This window comes from Camelus bactrianus, chromosome 21, assembly GCF_048773025.1.
Source record: "Camelus bactrianus isolate YW-2024 breed Bactrian camel chromosome 21, ASM4877302v1, whole genome shotgun sequence".
In the NCBI taxonomy this organism is placed as follows: Eukaryota; Metazoa; Chordata; class Mammalia; order Artiodactyla; family Camelidae; genus Camelus; species Camelus bactrianus.
This window is the reverse complement of record NC_133559.1, coordinates 12,158,206-12,174,743: the sequence shown is the minus strand read 5'-3', so window position 1 is coordinate 12,174,743 and position 16,538 is coordinate 12,158,206. Positions and strand designations below refer to the sequence as shown.

General features: G+C 60.6%; 10 non-coding genes across 10 annotated transcripts; 6 read left to right on the top strand and 4 right to left on the bottom strand.

The window, feature by feature from the left end:
- Window positions 1-349: 349 nt before the first annotated feature.
- Window positions 350-421, top strand: TRNAD-GUC (transfer RNA aspartic acid (anticodon GUC)). The gene has a single exon. It is a non-coding gene; the product is annotated as a tRNA-Asp (tRNA).
- Window positions 422-1,135: 714 nt separating this feature from the next.
- TRNAG-UCC (transfer RNA glycine (anticodon UCC)) lies at window positions 1,136-1,207 on the top strand. The gene has a single exon. It is a non-coding gene; the product is annotated as a tRNA-Gly (tRNA).
- Window positions 1,208-1,498: 291 nt separating this feature from the next.
- On the top strand, window positions 1,499-1,570 carry TRNAE-CUC (transfer RNA glutamic acid (anticodon CUC)). Its single transcript has one exon. It is a non-coding gene; the product is annotated as a tRNA-Glu (tRNA).
- Window positions 1,571-6,854: 5,284 nt separating this feature from the next.
- Window positions 6,855-6,925, bottom strand: TRNAG-GCC (transfer RNA glycine (anticodon GCC)). The gene has a single exon. It is a non-coding gene; the product is annotated as a tRNA-Gly (tRNA).
- Window positions 6,926-7,993: 1,068 nt separating this feature from the next.
- TRNAL-CAG (transfer RNA leucine (anticodon CAG)) lies at window positions 7,994-8,076 on the bottom strand. The gene has a single exon. It is a non-coding gene; the product is annotated as a tRNA-Leu (tRNA).
- A 597-nt stretch (window positions 8,077-8,673) lies between these two features.
- Window positions 8,674-8,745, top strand: TRNAD-GUC (transfer RNA aspartic acid (anticodon GUC)). Its single transcript has one exon. It is a non-coding gene; the product is annotated as a tRNA-Asp (tRNA).
- Window positions 8,746-9,459: 714 nt separating this feature from the next.
- On the top strand, window positions 9,460-9,531 carry TRNAG-UCC (transfer RNA glycine (anticodon UCC)). Its single transcript has one exon. It is a non-coding gene; the product is annotated as a tRNA-Gly (tRNA).
- A 291-nt stretch (window positions 9,532-9,822) lies between these two features.
- Window positions 9,823-9,894, top strand: TRNAE-CUC (transfer RNA glutamic acid (anticodon CUC)). The gene has a single exon. It is a non-coding gene; the product is annotated as a tRNA-Glu (tRNA).
- A 5,285-nt stretch (window positions 9,895-15,179) lies between these two features.
- Window positions 15,180-15,250, bottom strand: TRNAG-GCC (transfer RNA glycine (anticodon GCC)). Its single transcript has one exon. It is a non-coding gene; the product is annotated as a tRNA-Gly (tRNA).
- Window positions 15,251-16,321: 1,071 nt separating this feature from the next.
- Window positions 16,322-16,404, bottom strand: TRNAL-CAG (transfer RNA leucine (anticodon CAG)). Its single transcript has one exon. It is a non-coding gene; the product is annotated as a tRNA-Leu (tRNA).
- Window positions 16,405-16,538: the final 134 nt, after the last annotated feature.

The window sequence follows — 16,538 nt, the reverse complement described above, 5'->3', positions numbered from 1 at the left end:
GCGCCCACCCCTCCGCCTCTTCTCCCGGGACGTGGCACGGCGAGCGCCCACCTCCTCCTCACAGCCTTGCTTGAGCTCTCCGGCCCCCTCGGGCCCCCCTCCTCACGGCGCGATCCTGGCGTCGGGGGCTATAGGCAGCGCGCACTGGGAGTTTCCAGCGCCACGCGGATCCGTGTCCCTGGCGGGGTCCCGGGCTGCCTCCTTGCATGACGCGTTTGGTGTGGTGTCGGGTCAGGTCGGGTCGGGTCGGGCACGTGGCGGGCGCCCGTGGTGGGCAGAGGGCCGAGGGCAGGGGGTAGGCGTCTGCAGGCAGCCGGAGAGCAGTCGGGCGCCCGTGTGGCCGCCGCCGTCCTCGTTAGTATAGTGGTGAGTATCCCCGCCTGTCACGCGGGAGACCGGGGTTCGATTCCCCGACGGGGAGGCCACACGCCCCTTTTTGGTGGCTGGCGCCGCTCTCTGTCCAGCCGCCTGGCCCCAACGGCCCTTCTTCTCGTCCCTCCGCCCTCCAGCGGGGCCTGCCCACCCTCGACCGCCTCCAGCCCTCCACCCCTGCAACCCCTTGCCCGTCCTCCTCGCCGGGCGCTCGGGCGCCACGGCCGAGCGAGGGCCTCCTCTCGACCCCACAAGCGCCCGGCGACATTGCGGCCCGCCCACAGTGGCTGCCGCAGTGGGCTCCTTGCGACGCGACGCACACCTGCACAGCTTCACGGCTGCCGGGACGGGTGTGGGGCGGATGAGTCCCGTCCCCTTTCGGTGCCGGGGAGTGGCCTCGCCCAACAGCCGTTGGAGAAGGGCTTTGGCGAGCGGGGAACCAGAGGTGGCGTGCCCGCGGAGGGGGGCGGGCCGCGGCGTGCAGCCGAGGGCCCGGCAGCAGCAAGGCAGCGACAGCGCGCCCCCACCCCGCCCCCCGCCCCAGAAGCGTTCGGGCCGGGGGCGAGGGCAGCTGCGTAGGGCTGGAGCGGTTGAGGCGCCCGGGGCGGCCGACGGTGGCGCCTGACGCAGCGCAGAGCTGCTGGCGGACGGGGCGTCGGGGCCGGGCTGCGCCCGGCCGCCGCAGGGGCAGCGGCGGCGGCGGCGGCGAGACCGCGCTCCGGCGAGCCCGGGGCCGGCGTGTCGGGGCGGCCCGGGCTGTGCAGCGTTGGTGGTATAGTGGTGAGCATAGCTGCCTTCCAAGCAGTTGACCCGGGTTCGATTCCCGGCCAACGCAGCGGGCCCATCTTTTGCCGAGCTCCACGGCCGGCCCTCCCGCCCGGGGCCCGTGAGGGAGAGCCGGGAGCTGGGCGCAGAAAAGAGGGAGCTAGGTGGCCTGCGGCTTCTCGCGCGTGTGCGGGAAGGAGGCGCGCAGTGTTTTGAGGGTGCCAGCAAGCAGGAAGAACGCTAGGGCACGTGGCTTGCCAGGGGCGGAGGGCGGCTGGACGTGGAAAGGCCGGGCCTTGGCGCCAAGGCAGCGCCCAGTGGCTGGGTCGAGCAGAGGCAGGCCAGACGCGGAGCCCGACGCTCCCTGGTGGTCTAGTGGTTAGGATTCGGCGCTCTCACCGCCGCGGCCCGGGTTCGATTCCCGGTCAGGGAAGCATTTCTTCTTCCTCTCCGCCTACCAACCTCCCCAGCGCGTCCACAAACACTCCGCCCCCACCCCACCACCACCCCCCTTTTAGCCCACGCACCAAGCCAACTCGTCCGCTCCTTCTCCCCCGCCCCGTGACCTCAGCGCCCCGACAAGAGCCACCCGGTACCCTCCACCTGCAGCCCCAGGCCCTGGCGTGCAACCTCCACCCTCGTGCCCCGCCAAAACTTTCGGCCTCGCGCGCCCACCCACTCGAGGCCTTCGGCGACGACTCCTGCTCCGACGCTTGCCCCAGCCCCAAACACGACTGGCCGGCGCAGCCGTGGCCACGAGCGTGCTTGGACTCTCAAGCGGCACTGCTTCCGCCACCACAATCCTCGCGGCTGACAAGCCACCCTCTCTTCCCAGCTCAGGCGGTGGTGCTGCTGCTTGTGCTGGTGGTGCTGCTGGTGCTGCTGGTGACGGTGCTGGTGGCCGTGGTGGACAGGGTGCTGGCGATGGCGCTGCAGGTTGTGGCGGCGGCGGCGGTGGTGGTGGTTGGCGGCATCACTGGTGGCCGCGTCGACGGAAAGCGGAAGGCGCGGGAGAGGGCCCTCCGTCTCCAAGTTGGGCCACTTGCCGGGACTGGCCGTCCCTTACGTCTCCTTTCAAGCCAGCGACCAGTCCCGATGGCTTACCTGCTGCGTGCCAGCTCCTGGGCCGCCCTCGAAGCCCGTGGGCCTGTCGTTGGCCTTCAAGGACGCGGGGGTCTTGAACCGCGCAGGGGAGCAGACAGGCTGCCGGGAGGCGGAGGTGTGAAAAGGAACCTGGCCACGTGCTTGTAGTTGGTCGAAAGGGCAGTGGAGGTGAGAAAGCAGGCAGAAACCGGATGCCGCCCGGGAAACTTTAGCTATGCAAGTGGGAGGGTGTGGAGACAGATGCGTGGCAGGGTGGACTACCAGCCAACATGGTATTCGGATTGCATTACCGGTACTCTCAGTCCTGTCACAGAGAGGCAAGAACGTTACCGACGATACCTCCCCCTCCACTAACAGCAAACACACACACACACACACACACACGGACACGCGCGCGCACACACACACACACATACACACACACCAGAGTCACACACACACACACACATGCACCACTCACCTGGCTATGACTTCTAATATTCCCCATTCCCACGTTACTATCTATTATTGGATGGACTCCATCCCTCTCTTCAGCCTGTCTTCACCTTCTCCTATGGATTCTGGCCATGGTGAATCACCGACCTCGGTCTCCTCTCAGGCCAGGCTTGGGCGCGTCTGTCAGCAAAGGGTTTGGTGTGCGGTTCACAGCTTGTTTCCTTCAGAGGCAGAGTGGACAGCCGATGAGCTGCAGCGTTTGGCGGTGGCAGTATAGTCGCTGGATTTAGACCAAGCCGGTTCCCCTGTGGAAGGGAGCCCCTGTCGGCATATGGGTGCATCCCATCACCGCAGGCGCTTTCGTCAACGCCCTTGTGGGTGTGTTCGGGGTGAGTGTGGGTGGGCGAGAGTACGGGGTGAAGGTGTTTGTCGCCGTGGTTGGGGGCCACACCACGAGGCTTAGGGAACAGAGCCAGACGACCCCATAGAGAAGGGCCGGCCTTGAGCCTCGGGTTGGGAGGTGGCAGGACGAGTCCAGGGCACTGGGTGGAGCGCAGGTGCGAAGGAGAGGAGTGGGGCTTGCGGGGAACTGGCTAGGAGAGTAGTTGGCCACTCAGGCAGGGGCTCTGCCGAAGCTTGGGCCCGCGATTGCCCTTGGCCCCCCAATTGCGTGCGATGTGCGGGTGGGTCCGATGTAGGGAAGAGGGTGGCCATGGAGTAGGAGTGGGTCTGAGGAGCCCGTGGGAGGCCAGGAGTGGCAGAAGTGAGTCTTCTGCACCGGATGTGTGAGAGAGGGGCTGGGGAACTAGGGGTTGGTGGCGGGTAGAGGGGAGCGAGCCTGGAGTCTTCGAGGAAGGGCAGATAGCAAGCAGGGGGGTGAGTGGGCTGTGGTACGAGGACGATGGTGGGAGAGGACCCCAGCGGGGCGGTGGGTGAGAGGGCGAGACAGGTGGGCTGTGCTTTGAGGTGGTCAGGCTAACCAGGGGGCTGGGGCTGGGGCAGCAGGGTAGGAAGCAGGCAAGGGAAGGACAGAAACAAGGGTAGGGGACAGGGTCTAGGCGAGGTCTGAATTGAGTGGGGCATTCTACAGCCCCAGAGACACAGATTACCTCATCAGGAAACACTTTCAATCCGTCAAGCCTCAAGTCTGAGTGTGTGTGTGTGTGTGTGTGTGTGTGTGTGTGTCTGTATGTGTGTGTGTGTGTGTGTGTCTGTGTGTCTGTGTGTGTGGCGGGGTGTGGAGCCTAGGGGATGTGGTTGGGGAGAGTGGCAGGTGAGGATGGAGTCGAGAAGTAAAGAGGCCACAAAGGAGAGCTACCATATGATCCAGCAACCCCACTGCAGGGTATAGATGTGGGAAAGATGAAACCTCCGCTTCGAACAGATACAAGCACCGCACCCCTCCTCCACATCCCTAGCAGCACTATTTGCAATTGCTGAGACCCGGGATGAACCCAAGGGCCCATGAGTGGACGATGGACCTAAAAAGATGCGTTGCATAAATATACCGTAGAATATTACTCAGCCATAAAGAAGGATGGAATATTGTCATTTGAGGCCGCATGGATGGACCTAGAGTCCATCAAAGGACGTGAAGTAAGTCAGACTGAGAAAGATAAATATTATATAATATCACTTCCGGGTGGAATCTAAAACATAATAGACATGAATCTATGGACAAAACAGAAACACACTCCACAGACATCGAAAACCAACTGACGGTTATGCGAGGGGAAAGGGAAGGCTGGAGGGATCAGTTAGGAGTGTGGGATTAACAGATACACGCTACTGTGTATAAAATAGAGAAGCAACACGGACTTGCGGAATCACACAGGGAACGATCTGCAATGTCCTGGAATACCCTATGAAGGAAACTAATCTGAAAATACAATATACATACAAACCGAACCACTGTGCTGTACACCCGACCTAATACAGGACTGGAAATCAACTACACTTCAACGACAACAATGAAGGCACCAAAGGAGAGCTACCATATGATCCAGCAACCCCACTGCTGGGTACGTACGTGGGAAAGATGAAACCTCTACTTCGAAAGGTTACATGCACCGCCCCCCTCCTCCAGGACCTTCCTAGCAGCACTATTTGCAATAGCCGAGACCCAGAATGAACCCAAGGGCCCATGAGTGGACGGTGGACTTAAGAAGATGTGCTGTAGAAACTTACCAGAGCATATTACACAGCCCCAAAGGAGGATGAAATAGTGTCATTCGCAGCCACATGAATGGACCTAGAGTCTATCACACTGTGTGAAGTAAGGCAGTTATAGAGCAAGATAAACATTATATGATATCCACTTCCAGGTGGAACCTAAAACATAATATACACTTGTCTATGTACAAAACAGAAACACACTCGGCAGACATCGATAACCAAGTGACGGGTACGCATGGGGAAAGGGAAGAGTGGAGGGATCAGTTAGGAGTATGGGGTTAACAGATACACGCTACTGTGTACAAAATAGAGAAGCAACACGGACTTGCTGAATAACACAGGGAACGATCTTCAGTGTCCTGGAATACCCTATAATGGAAAATAATCTGTAAATACAGTATACATTCTAAACCGAATCACTTTGCTGTGTACTTGAAACTAATACGGTCTTAGAAATCAACTACACTTCAACGACAACGAAAACAACAATGAAGGCACCAATGGAGAGTTACCATATGATCCAGCCGTCCCCATCCTGAGTATGTATGCGGAAAACACAAAACCTCTAATTGGGAAAGATACGTACACCTCAACGTTCATAGCAGCACCGTGGGCCATAGCCATGACAGGGGAAAAAATCTCAGGTGTCAATCCGTGGATGATTGGCTTAAGGAAATATGAGATATAGATAAGTAGATAGATAGAGAGATCGATCGATAGATATCGATAGAAAAACAGATAGATAAGAGAGAGAGGGATTTTCAATGTATTAAAATCAATCTCGTGGAATATTACTCAGCCATAAAAAAGCATGAGATCTTGTCATTTGCAGCAACACGGATGGACCTAGAGAGCACCGAACCTAGTATAATAAGTCAGACAGAAGGACAAAAATACATACATGTGGAATCCAAACAATAGTACAAGTGAACCTCTGTGCAAAACAGAAACAGATTCACACAGAGAGAGAACAAACTTACAGTTACCCAAGGGGAACGTGTAGGCGAGGGATCAATTAGGAGCTGGTGTTAGCGGGTAGGAACAACAGGATTTACGGTACAGCACCGAGAAGTATATTCAACGTCTCGTAATTACCTGTAACGGAAAGTAACGATCTATATGCGTATACATACACATGTATAGAAAAGATAATCAGTTTACTGTACCCCTGAAAATAACACAATACTGTAAATCAACTATACGTCTATTAAAATGAAAATTCAAAAAAAATAAAAATTAAACAAAGAGGCCAAACGGACACACGCAAGGGCAGAACCGTTGACAAAGTAGGATTTGATGGTGCTGGGGGGTGGTGTCGCTAGGTGGGGTGCCAGTGGTGGGAGGAGGGCTTCAGGGGAGGGGGTGGTGTTTGTTGTTGGGGTGTTGGTGGTGATGGTGGTTTTAGTGGTGGGGGAGCGGGCGGGTGTTCGAAAAATATTTCGGCTGAGGGACGTAAAGTGAACATAGAGTGCACTCTGCCCTGATATTGTGGAATTCCTCTTTGGAATTCCTCATGCAGGATAACGCTTTGGGGACACTCCTGGGGAGTGCAATGTAGCCCTCCCAGGGGCGGCAGCTTTTCGGTTCCTGGTTGAGCAAACACTGTGTAACTTTCCGAGTGTGGGGAGAGTGAGGCAGAGAGCGGGGAAGCGCGGTGAAACGTGAAGAGGTGGGGCGAGCGGGTGCCAGTGTAGGGTATTCCTTCCAGTGCACCGTGTGACCCCAGCGGGATCAGGGTAAGAAAGAGAAAAGGGACAAGGAAGGTGTGTGGGCGCGAGAGTGGCTGAGCCCGCAAGGCGTCAGGTCACGGAGGCTTGGCTCTCGGGGTTGGGGTTTTCGTCCCACGGAGGGTAGGGGGCGCCGGCGTGGGCAGGACAGGAGAGGGAAGGTGTGGCGGTGGGCTGCGGGTGGGAGCATGCTGTGGTAGGACAGGTGCCTTGAGCGTGGGAGAGGGGAAGCCTAGCTCCGCTGTGGGCTGCGGGACCAAAAGGGGACTGGGTCGCTGCATGGGCCGGGAATCGAACCCGGGCCTCCCGCGTGGCAGGCGAGAATTCTACCACTGAACCACCCATGCACCGATGGCCGCCGCCGCCCGACGCCGCCCCAGCGGCGCTCGCCGCCAACCGCCAGACACTGGTGGTTCGCTGCTCGCCCATGGACATCCGCTCCATGTGAGCAGGAGGCGGTGAGTGACCTGAAGAAGAGGCTCCGGGGGAACGGGGAGGACCCCCAGGGCGAGGCGCGGTCGGAGGGAAGGAGGGACGCAGGGACGGAGGCGGACTCGGCCCAACCTGCGCTTCCGAATCTGCCGTCCAGGGCCGCCGACAGACTGTCAGTGTCGCCGGAGGAAGCCAGGAACCGGACCCAGCCTGGCCTGCGCCCGAATTCCAGTCAGGGCAGGCGACGCGTGGCAGGTGCGGCTGAGCTCCGACGCTCCTCACAGCGACCGCCGGCCCTGGCCCAAAGTCCCTCTGGCGCCTGGCTTTCTCGCTCGTGCCGGGCGTTGGCGGGCAGCAGGCTGGAGAGGGGATGCGAGCTCGGGCTGTGAGGAGACAGCGAGTGTGGGACATGGGCGCCTGGGAGCGGCGCCGCCGCCGCCGCCGCCGCCGCCGCCGCCGCGCCAATGACCAGCGCTGTCTGAGCCTGGCTTCTGCGCTCCTGCCGGCCGCTCTCCCGAAGGGTCCCGCTCCGGTGCGTTGGTCGTGAGGAGGAGCACTTTGGCAGAGTGGCTGCTGGCTCGTGGGCAGCCGTCTGAGGGAGCGCGCCGGGGTGTGGCTGGGTCCGGCCGGGGCAGCGGCTTCTCGCGTGTACATGCGCTGTGGCGCCAAGGTGGGTGAAAGAAGTGCCGCGAAGGCCTGCACTGCGAAGGCGAGGAGGGCGTGTGTCCTGAACGGCAGTTTCCAGAGGGTTCCCCCTGGGCTGTTTCCGTGAGGCCGGCGCACAGGACTGGGCAGGAAGAGCAGCTGTGGCTGAGGAGGTCCTGCGTGTGAGAGGCGTCGTGTGGGTGTCGCGTCGAGGGGGCCGGAGTCTGGGGAGCTGGCAAGAGTGCGAGGCAGGAACGGAGTGTGAGGCGGTAGGGTGTTGTCCAGGCCCGGGACGGGCCGGGTGCAGCATTTGTTGGGCGGGCCAAAAAAGGCTGGCTTGTCAGGAGTGGGATTCGAACCCACGCCTCCAGGGGAGACTGCGACCTGAACGCAGCGCCTTAGACCGCTCGGCCATCCTGACGGCGGGCCTGGGCGCGTCGCCGCTCGGCTGGCTGGGACCCGACGCGACGCGGACACCGATGCCCTTGGCCCGACGCGGTGCTCTGCGCCAGGGGGCGGCCGTCCGGCTGCGCGACGGACCGGGCGCGCGCCGGCCAACGGGGCAGCGAGGCCAGCCGTCGCGCCCGGCTCCGCCGCCGCCGCCCCCTCGCCCACCCCTGGCCCGGGACCCAGCCGTGTGCCGCGTCCGGCCAGCTTCTGCCGCCGGCCGCGCCCACCCCTCCGCCTCTTCTCCCGGGACGTGGCACGGCGAGCGCCCACCTCCTCCTCACAGCCTTGCTTGAGCTCTCCGGCCCCCTCGGGCCCCCCTCCTCACGGCGCGATCCTGGCGTCGGGGGCTATAGGCAGCGCGCACTGGGAGTTTCCAGCGCCACGCGGATCCGTGTCCCTGGCGGGGTCCCGGGCTGCCTCCTTGCATGACGCGTTTGGTGTGGTGTCGGGTCAGGTCGGGTCGGGTCGGGCACGTGGCGGGCGCCCGTGGTGGGCAGAGGGCCGAGGGCAGGGGGTAGGCGTCTGCAGGCAGCCGGAGAGCAGTCGGGCGCCCGTGTGGCCGCCGCCGTCCTCGTTAGTATAGTGGTGAGTATCCCCGCCTGTCACGCGGGAGACCGGGGTTCGATTCCCCGACGGGGAGGCCACACGCCCCTTTTTGGTGGCTGGCGCCGCTCTCTGTCCAGCCGCCTGGCCCCAACGGCCCTTCTTCTCGTCCCTCCGCCCTCCAGCGGGGCCTGCCCACCCTCGACCGCCTCCAGCCCTCCACCCCTGCAACCCCTTGCCCGTCCTCCTCGCCGGGCGCTCGGGCGCCACGGCCGAGCGAGGGCCTCCTCTCGACCCCACAAGCGCCCGGCGACATTGCGGCCCGCCCACAGTGGCTGCCGCAGTGGGCTCCTTGCGACGCGACGCACACCTGCACAGCTTCACGGCTGCCGGGACGGGTGTGGGGCGGATGAGTCCCGTCCCCTTTCGGTGCCGGGGAGTGGCCTCGCCCAACAGCCGTTGGAGAAGGGCTTTGGCGAGCGGGGAACCAGAGGTGGCGTGCCCGCGGAGGGGGGCGGGCCGCGGCGTGCAGCCGAGGGCCCGGCAGCAGCAAGGCAGCGACAGCGCGCCCCCACCCCGCCCCCCGCCCCAGAAGCGTTCGGGCCGGGGGCGAGGGCAGCTGCGTAGGGCTGGAGCGGTTGAGGCGCCCGGGGCGGCCGACGGTGGCGCCTGACGCAGCGCAGAGCTGCTGGCGGACGGGGCGTCGGGGCCGGGCTGCGCCCGGCCGCCGCAGGGGCAGCGGCGGCGGCGGCGGCGAGACCGCGCTCCGGCGAGCCCGGGGCCGGCGTGTCGGGGCGGCCCGGGCTGTGCAGCGTTGGTGGTATAGTGGTGAGCATAGCTGCCTTCCAAGCAGTTGACCCGGGTTCGATTCCCGGCCAACGCAGCGGGCCCATCTTTTGCCGAGCTCCACGGCCGGCCCTCCCGCCCGGGGCCCGTGAGGGAGAGCCGGGAGCTGGGCGCAGAAAAGAGGGAGCTAGGTGGCCTGCGGCTTCTCGCGCGTGTGCGGGAAGGAGGCGCGCAGTGTTTTGAGGGTGCCAGCAAGCAGGAAGAACGCTAGGGCACGTGGCTTGCCAGGGGCGGAGGGCGGCTGGACGTGGAAAGGCCGGGCCTTGGCGCCAAGGCAGCGCCCAGTGGCTGGGTCGAGCAGAGGCAGGCCAGACGCGGAGCCCGACGCTCCCTGGTGGTCTAGTGGTTAGGATTCGGCGCTCTCACCGCCGCGGCCCGGGTTCGATTCCCGGTCAGGGAAGCATTTCTTCTTCCTCTCCGCCTACCAACCTCCCCAGCGCGTCCACAAACACTCCGCCCCCACCCCACCACCACCCCCCTTTTAGCCCACGCACCAAGCCAACTCGTCCGCTCCTTCTCCCCCGCCCCGTGACCTCAGCGCCCCGACAAGAGCCACCCGGTACCCTCCACCTGCAGCCCCAGGCCCTGGCGTGCAACCTCCACCCTCGTGCCCCGCCAAAACTTTCGGCCTCGCGCGCCCACCCACTCGAGGCCTTCGGCGACGACTCCTGCTCCGACGCTTGCCCCAGCCCCAAACACGACTGGCCGGCGCAGCCGTGGCCACGAGCGTGCTTGGACTCTCAAGCGGCACTGCTTCCGCCACCACAATCCTCGCGGCTGACAAGCCACCCTCTCTTCCCAGCTCAGGCGGTGGTGCTGCTGCTTGTGCTGGTGGTGCTGCTGGTGCTGCTGGTGACGGTGCTGGTGGCCGTGGTGGACAGGGTGCTGGCGATGGCGCTGCAGGTTGTGGCGGCGGCGGCGGTGGTGGTGGTTGGCGGCATCACTGGTGGCCGCGTCGACGGAAAGCGGAAGGCGCGGGAGAGGGCCCTCCGTCTCCAAGTTGGGCCACTTGCCGGGACTGGCCGTCCCTTACGTCTCCTTTCAAGCCAGCGACCAGTCCCGATGGCTTACCTGCTGCGTGCCAGCTCCTGGGCCGCCCTCGAAGCCCGTGGGCCTGTCGTTGGCCTTCAAGGACGCGGGGGTCTTGAACCGCGCAGGGGAGCAGACAGGCTGCCGGGAGGCGGAGGTGTGAAAAGGAACCTGGCCACGTGCTTGTAGTTGGTCGAAAGGGCAGTGGAGGTGAGAAAGCAGGCAGAAACCGGATGCCGCCCGGGAAACTTTAGCTATGCAAGTGGGAGGGTGTGGAGACAGATGCGTGGCAGGGTGGACTACCAGCCAACATGGTATTCGGATTGCATTACCGGTACTCTCAGTCCTGTCACAGAGAGGCAAGAACGTTACCGACGATACCTCCCCCTCCACTAACAGCAAACACACACACACACACACACACACGGACACGCGCGCGCACACACACACACACATACACACACACCAGAGTCACACACACACACACACATGCACCACTCACCTGGCTATGACTTCTAATATTCCCCATTCCCACGTTACTATCTATTATTGGATGGACTCCATCCCTCTCTTCAGCCTGTCTTCACCTTCTCCTATGGATTCTGGCCATGGTGAATCACCGACCTCGGTCTCCTCTCAGGCCAGGCTTGGGCGCGTCTGTCAGCAAAGGGTTTGGTGTGCGGTTCACAGCTTGTTTCCTTCAGAGGCAGAGTGGACAGCCGATGAGCTGCAGCGTTTGGCGGTGGCAGTATAGTCGCTGGATTTAGACCAAGCCGGTTCCCCTGTGGAAGGGAGCCCCTGTCGGCATATGGGTGCATCCCATCACCGCAGGCGCTTTCGTCAACGCCCTTGTGGGTGTGTTCGGGGTGAGTGTGGGTGGGCGAGAGTACGGGGTGAAGGTGTTTGTCGCCGTGGTTGGGGGCCACACCACGAGGCTTAGGGAACAGAGCCAGACGACCCCATAGAGAAGGGCCGGCCTTGAGCCTCGGGTTGGGAGGTGGCAGGACGAGTCCAGGGCACTGGGTGGAGCGCAGGTGCGAAGGAGAGGAGTGGGGCTTGCGGGGAACTGGCTAGGAGAGTAGTTGGCCACTCAGGCAGGGGCTCTGCCGAAGCTTGGGCCCGCGATTGCCCTTGGCCCCCCAATTGCGTGCGATGTGCGGGTGGGTCCGATGTAGGGAAGAGGGTGGCCATGGAGTAGGAGTGGGTCTGAAGAGCCCGTGGGAGGCCAGGAGTGGCGGAAGTGAGTCTTCTGCACCGGATGTGTGAGAGAGGGGCTGGGGAACTAGGGGTTGGTGGCGGGTAGAGGGGAGCGAGCCTGGAGTCTTCGAGGAAGGGCAGATAGCAAGCAGGGGGGTGAGTGGGCTGTGGTACGAGGACGATGGTGGGAGAGGACCCCAGCGGGGCGGTGGGTGAGAGGGCGAGACAGGTGGGCTGTGCTTTGAGGTGGTCAGGCTAACCAGGGGGCTGGGGCTGGGGCAGCAGGGTAGGAAGCAGGCAAGGGAAGGACAGAAACAAGGGTAGGGGACAGGGTCTAGGCGAGGTCTGAATTGAGTGGGGCATTCTACAGCCCCAGAGACACAGATTACCTCATCAGGAAACACTTTCAATCCGTCAAGCCTCAAGTCTGAGTGTGTGTGTGTGTGTGTGTGTGTGTGTGTGTGTCTGTATGTGTGTGTGTGTGTGTGTGTCTGTGTGTCTGTGTGTGTGGCGGGGTGTGGAGCCTAGGGGATGTGGTTGGGGAGAGTGGCAGGTGAGGATGGAGTCGAGAAGTAAAGAGGCCACAAAGGAGAGCTACCATATGATCCAGCAACCCCACTGCAGGGTATAGATGTGGGAAAGATGAAACCTCCGCTTCGAACAGATACAAGCACCGCACCCCTCCTCCACATTCCTAGCAGCACTATTTGCAATTGCTGAGACCCGGGATGAACCCAAGGGCCCATGAGTGGACGATGGACCTAAAAAGATGCGTTGCATAAATATACCGTAGAATATTACTCAGCCATAAAGAAGGATGGAATATTGTCATTTGAGGCCGCATGGATGGACCTAGAGTCCATCAAAGGACGTGAAGTAAGTCAGACTGAGAAAGATAAATATTATATAATATCACTTCCGGGTGGAATCTAAAACATAATAGACATGAATCTATGGACAAAACAGAAACACACTCCACAGACATCGAAAACCAACTGACGGTTATGCGAGGGGAAAGGGAAGGCTGGAGGGATCAGTTAGGAGTGTGGGATTAACAGATACACGCTACTGTGTATAAAATAGAGAAGCAACACGGACTTGCGGAATCACACAGGGAACGATCTGCAATGTCCTGGAATACCCTATGAAGGAAACTAATCTGAAAATACAATATACATACAAACCGAACCACTGTGCTGTACACCCGACCTAATACAGGACTGGAAATCAACTACACTTCAACGACAACAATGAAGGCACCAAAGGAGAGCTACCATATGATCCAGCAACCCCACTGCTGGGTACGTACGTGGGAAAGATGAAACCTCTACTTCGAAAGGTTACATGCACCGCCCCCCTCCTCCAGGACCTTCCTAGCAGCACTATTTGCAATAGCCGAGACCCAGAATGAACCCAAGGGCCCATGAGTGGACGGTGGACTTAAGAAGATGTGCTGTAGAAACTTACCAGAGCATATTACACAGCCCCAAAGGAGGATGAAATAGTGTCATTCGCAGCCACATGAATGGACCTAGAGTCTATCACACTGTGTGAAGTAAGGCAGTTATAGAGCAAGATAAACATTATATGATATCCACTTCCAGGTGGAACCTAAAACATAATATACACTTGTCTATGTACAAAACAGAAACACACTCGGCAGACATCGATAACCAAGTGACGGGTACGCATGGGGAAAGGGAAGAGTGGAGGGATCAGTTAGGAGTATGGGGTTAACAGATACACGCTACTGTGTACAAAATAGAGAAGCAACACGGACTTGCTGAATAACACAGGGAACGATCTTCAGTGTCCTGGAATACCCTATAATGGAAAATAATCTGTAAATACAGTATACATTCTAAACCGAATCACTTTGCTGTGTACTTGAAACTAATACGGTCTTAGAAATCAACTACACTTCAACGACAACGAAAACAACAATGAAGGCACCAATGGAGAGTTACCATATGATCCAGCCGTCCCCATCCTGAGTATGTATGCGGAAAACACAAAACCTCTAATTGGGAAAGATACGTACACCTCAACGTTCATAGCAGCACCGTGGGCCATAGCCATGACAGGGGAAAAAATCTCAGGTGTCAATCCGTGGATGATTGGCTTAAGGAAATATGAGATATAGATAAGTAGATAGATAGAGAGATCGATCGATAGATATCGATAGAAAAACAGATAGATAAGAGAGAGAGGGATTTTCAATGTATTAAAATCAATCTCGTGGAATATTACTCAGCCATAAAAAAGCATGAGATCTTGTCATTTGCAGCAACACGGATGGACCTAGAGAGCACCGAACCTAGTATAATAAGTCAGACAGAAGGACAAAAATACATACATGTGGAATCCAAACAATAGTACAAGTGAACCTCTGTGCAAAACAGAAACAGATTCACACAGAGAGAGAACAAACTTACAGTTACCCAAGGGGAACGTGTAGGCGAGGGATCAATTAGGAGCTGGTGTTAGCGGGTAGGAACAACAGGATTTACGGTACAGCACCGAGAAGTATATTCAACGTCTCGTAATTACCTGTAACGGAAAGTAACGATCTATATGCGTATACATACACATGTATAGAAAAGATAATCAGTTTACTGTACCCCTGAAAATAACACAATACTGTAAATCAACTATACGTCTATTAAAATGAAAATTCAAAAAAAAATAAAAATTAAACAAAGAGGCCAAACGGACACACGCAAGGGCAGAACCGTTGACAAAGTAGGATTTGATGGTGCTGGGGGGTGGTGTCGCTAGGTGGGGTGCCAGTGGTGGGAGGAGGGCTTCAGGGGAGGGGGTGGTGTTTGTTGTTGGGGTGTTGGTGGTGATGGTGGTTTTAGTGGTGGGGGAGCGGGCGGGTGTTCGAAAAATATTTCGGCTGAGGGACGTAAAGTGAACATAGAGTGCACTCTGCCCTGATATTGTGGAATTCCTCTTTGGAATTCCTCATGCAGGATAACGCTTTGGGGACACTCCTGGGGAGTGCAATGTAGCCCTCCCAGGGGCGGCAGCTTTTCGGTTCCTGGTTGAGCAAACACTGTGTAACTTTCCGAGTGTGGGGAGAGTGAGGCAGAGAGCGGGGAAGCGCGGTGAAACGTGAAGAGGTGGGGCGAGCGGGTGCCAGTGTAGGGTATTCCTTCCAGTGCACCGTGTGACCCCAGCGGGATCAGGGTAAGAAAGAGAAAAGGGACAAGGAAGGTGTGTGGGCGCGAGAGTGGCTGAGCCCGCAAGGCGTCAGGTCACGGAGGCTTGGCTCTCGGGGTTGGGGTTTTCGTCCCACGGAGGGTAGGGGGCGCCGGCGTGGGCAGGACAGGAGAGGGAAGGTGTGGCGGTGGGCTGCGGGTGGGAGCATGCTGTGGTAGGACAGGTGCCTTGAGCGTGGGAGAGGGGAAGCCTAGCTCCGCTGTGGGCTGCGGGACCAAAAGGGGACTGGGTCGCTGCATGGGCCGGGAATCGAACCCGGGCCTCCCGCGTGGCAGGCGAGAATTCTACCACTGAACCACCCATGCACCGATGGCCGCCGCCGCCCGACGCCGCCCCAGCGGCGCTCGCCGCCAACCGCCAGACACTGGTGGTTCGCTGCTCGCCCATGGACATCCGCTCCATGTGAGCAGGAGGCGGTGAGTGACCTGAAGAAGAGGCTCCGGGGGAACGGGGAGGACCCCCAGGGCGAGGCGCGGTCGGAGGGAAGGAGGGACGCAGGGACGGAGGCGGACTCGGCCCAACCTGCGCTTCCGAATCTGCCGTCCAGGGCCGCCGACAGACTGTCAGTGTCGCCGGAGGAAGCCAGGAACCGGACCCAGCCTGGCCTGCGCCCGAATTCCAGTCAGGGCAGGCGACGCGTGGCAGGTGCGGCTGAGCTCCGACGCTCCTCACAGCGACCGCCGGCCCTGGCCCAAAGTCCCTCTGGCGCCTGGCTTTCTCGCTCGTGCCGGGCGTTGGCGGGCAGCAGGCTGGAGAGGGGATGCGAGCTCGGGCTGTGAGGAGACAGCGAGTGTGGGACATGGGCGCCTGGGAGCGGCGCCGCCGCCGCCGCCGCCGCCGCCGCCGCCGCCGCGCCAATGACCAGCGCTGTCTGAGCCTGGCTTCTGCGCTCCTGCCGGCCGCTCTCCCGAAGGGTCCCGCTCCGGTGCGTTGGTCGTGAGGAGGAGCACTTTGGCAGAGTGGCTGCTGGCTCGTGGGCAGCCGTCTGAGGGAGCGCGCCGGGGTGTGGCTGGGTCCGGCCGGGGCAGCGGCTTCTCGCGTGTACATGCGCTGTGGCGCCAAGGTGGGTGAAAGAAGTGCCGCGAAGGCCTGCACTGCGAAGGCGAGGAGGGCGTGTGTCCTGAACGGCAGTTTCCAGAGGGTTCCCCCTGGGCTGTTTCCGTGAGGCCGGCGCACAGGACTGGGCAGGAAGAGCAGCTGTGGCTGAGGAGGTCCTGCGTGTGAGAGGCGTCGTGTGGGTGTCGCGTCGAGGGGGCCGGAGTCTGGGGAGCTGGCAAGAGTGCGAGGCAGGAACGGAGTGTGAGGCGGTAGGGTGTTGTCCAGGCCCGGGACGGGCCGGGTGCAGCATTTGTTGGGCGGGCCAAAAAAGGCTGGCTTGTCAGGAGTGGGATTCGAACCCACGCCTCCAGGGGAGACTGCGACCTGAACGCAGCGCCTTAGACCGCTCGGCCATCCTGACGGCGGGCCTGGGCGCGTCGCCGCTCGGCTGGCTGGGACCCGACGCGACGCGGACACCGATGCCCTTGGCCCGACGCGGTGCTCTGCGCCAGGGGGCGGCCGTCCGGCTGCGCGACGGACCGGGCGCGCGCCGGC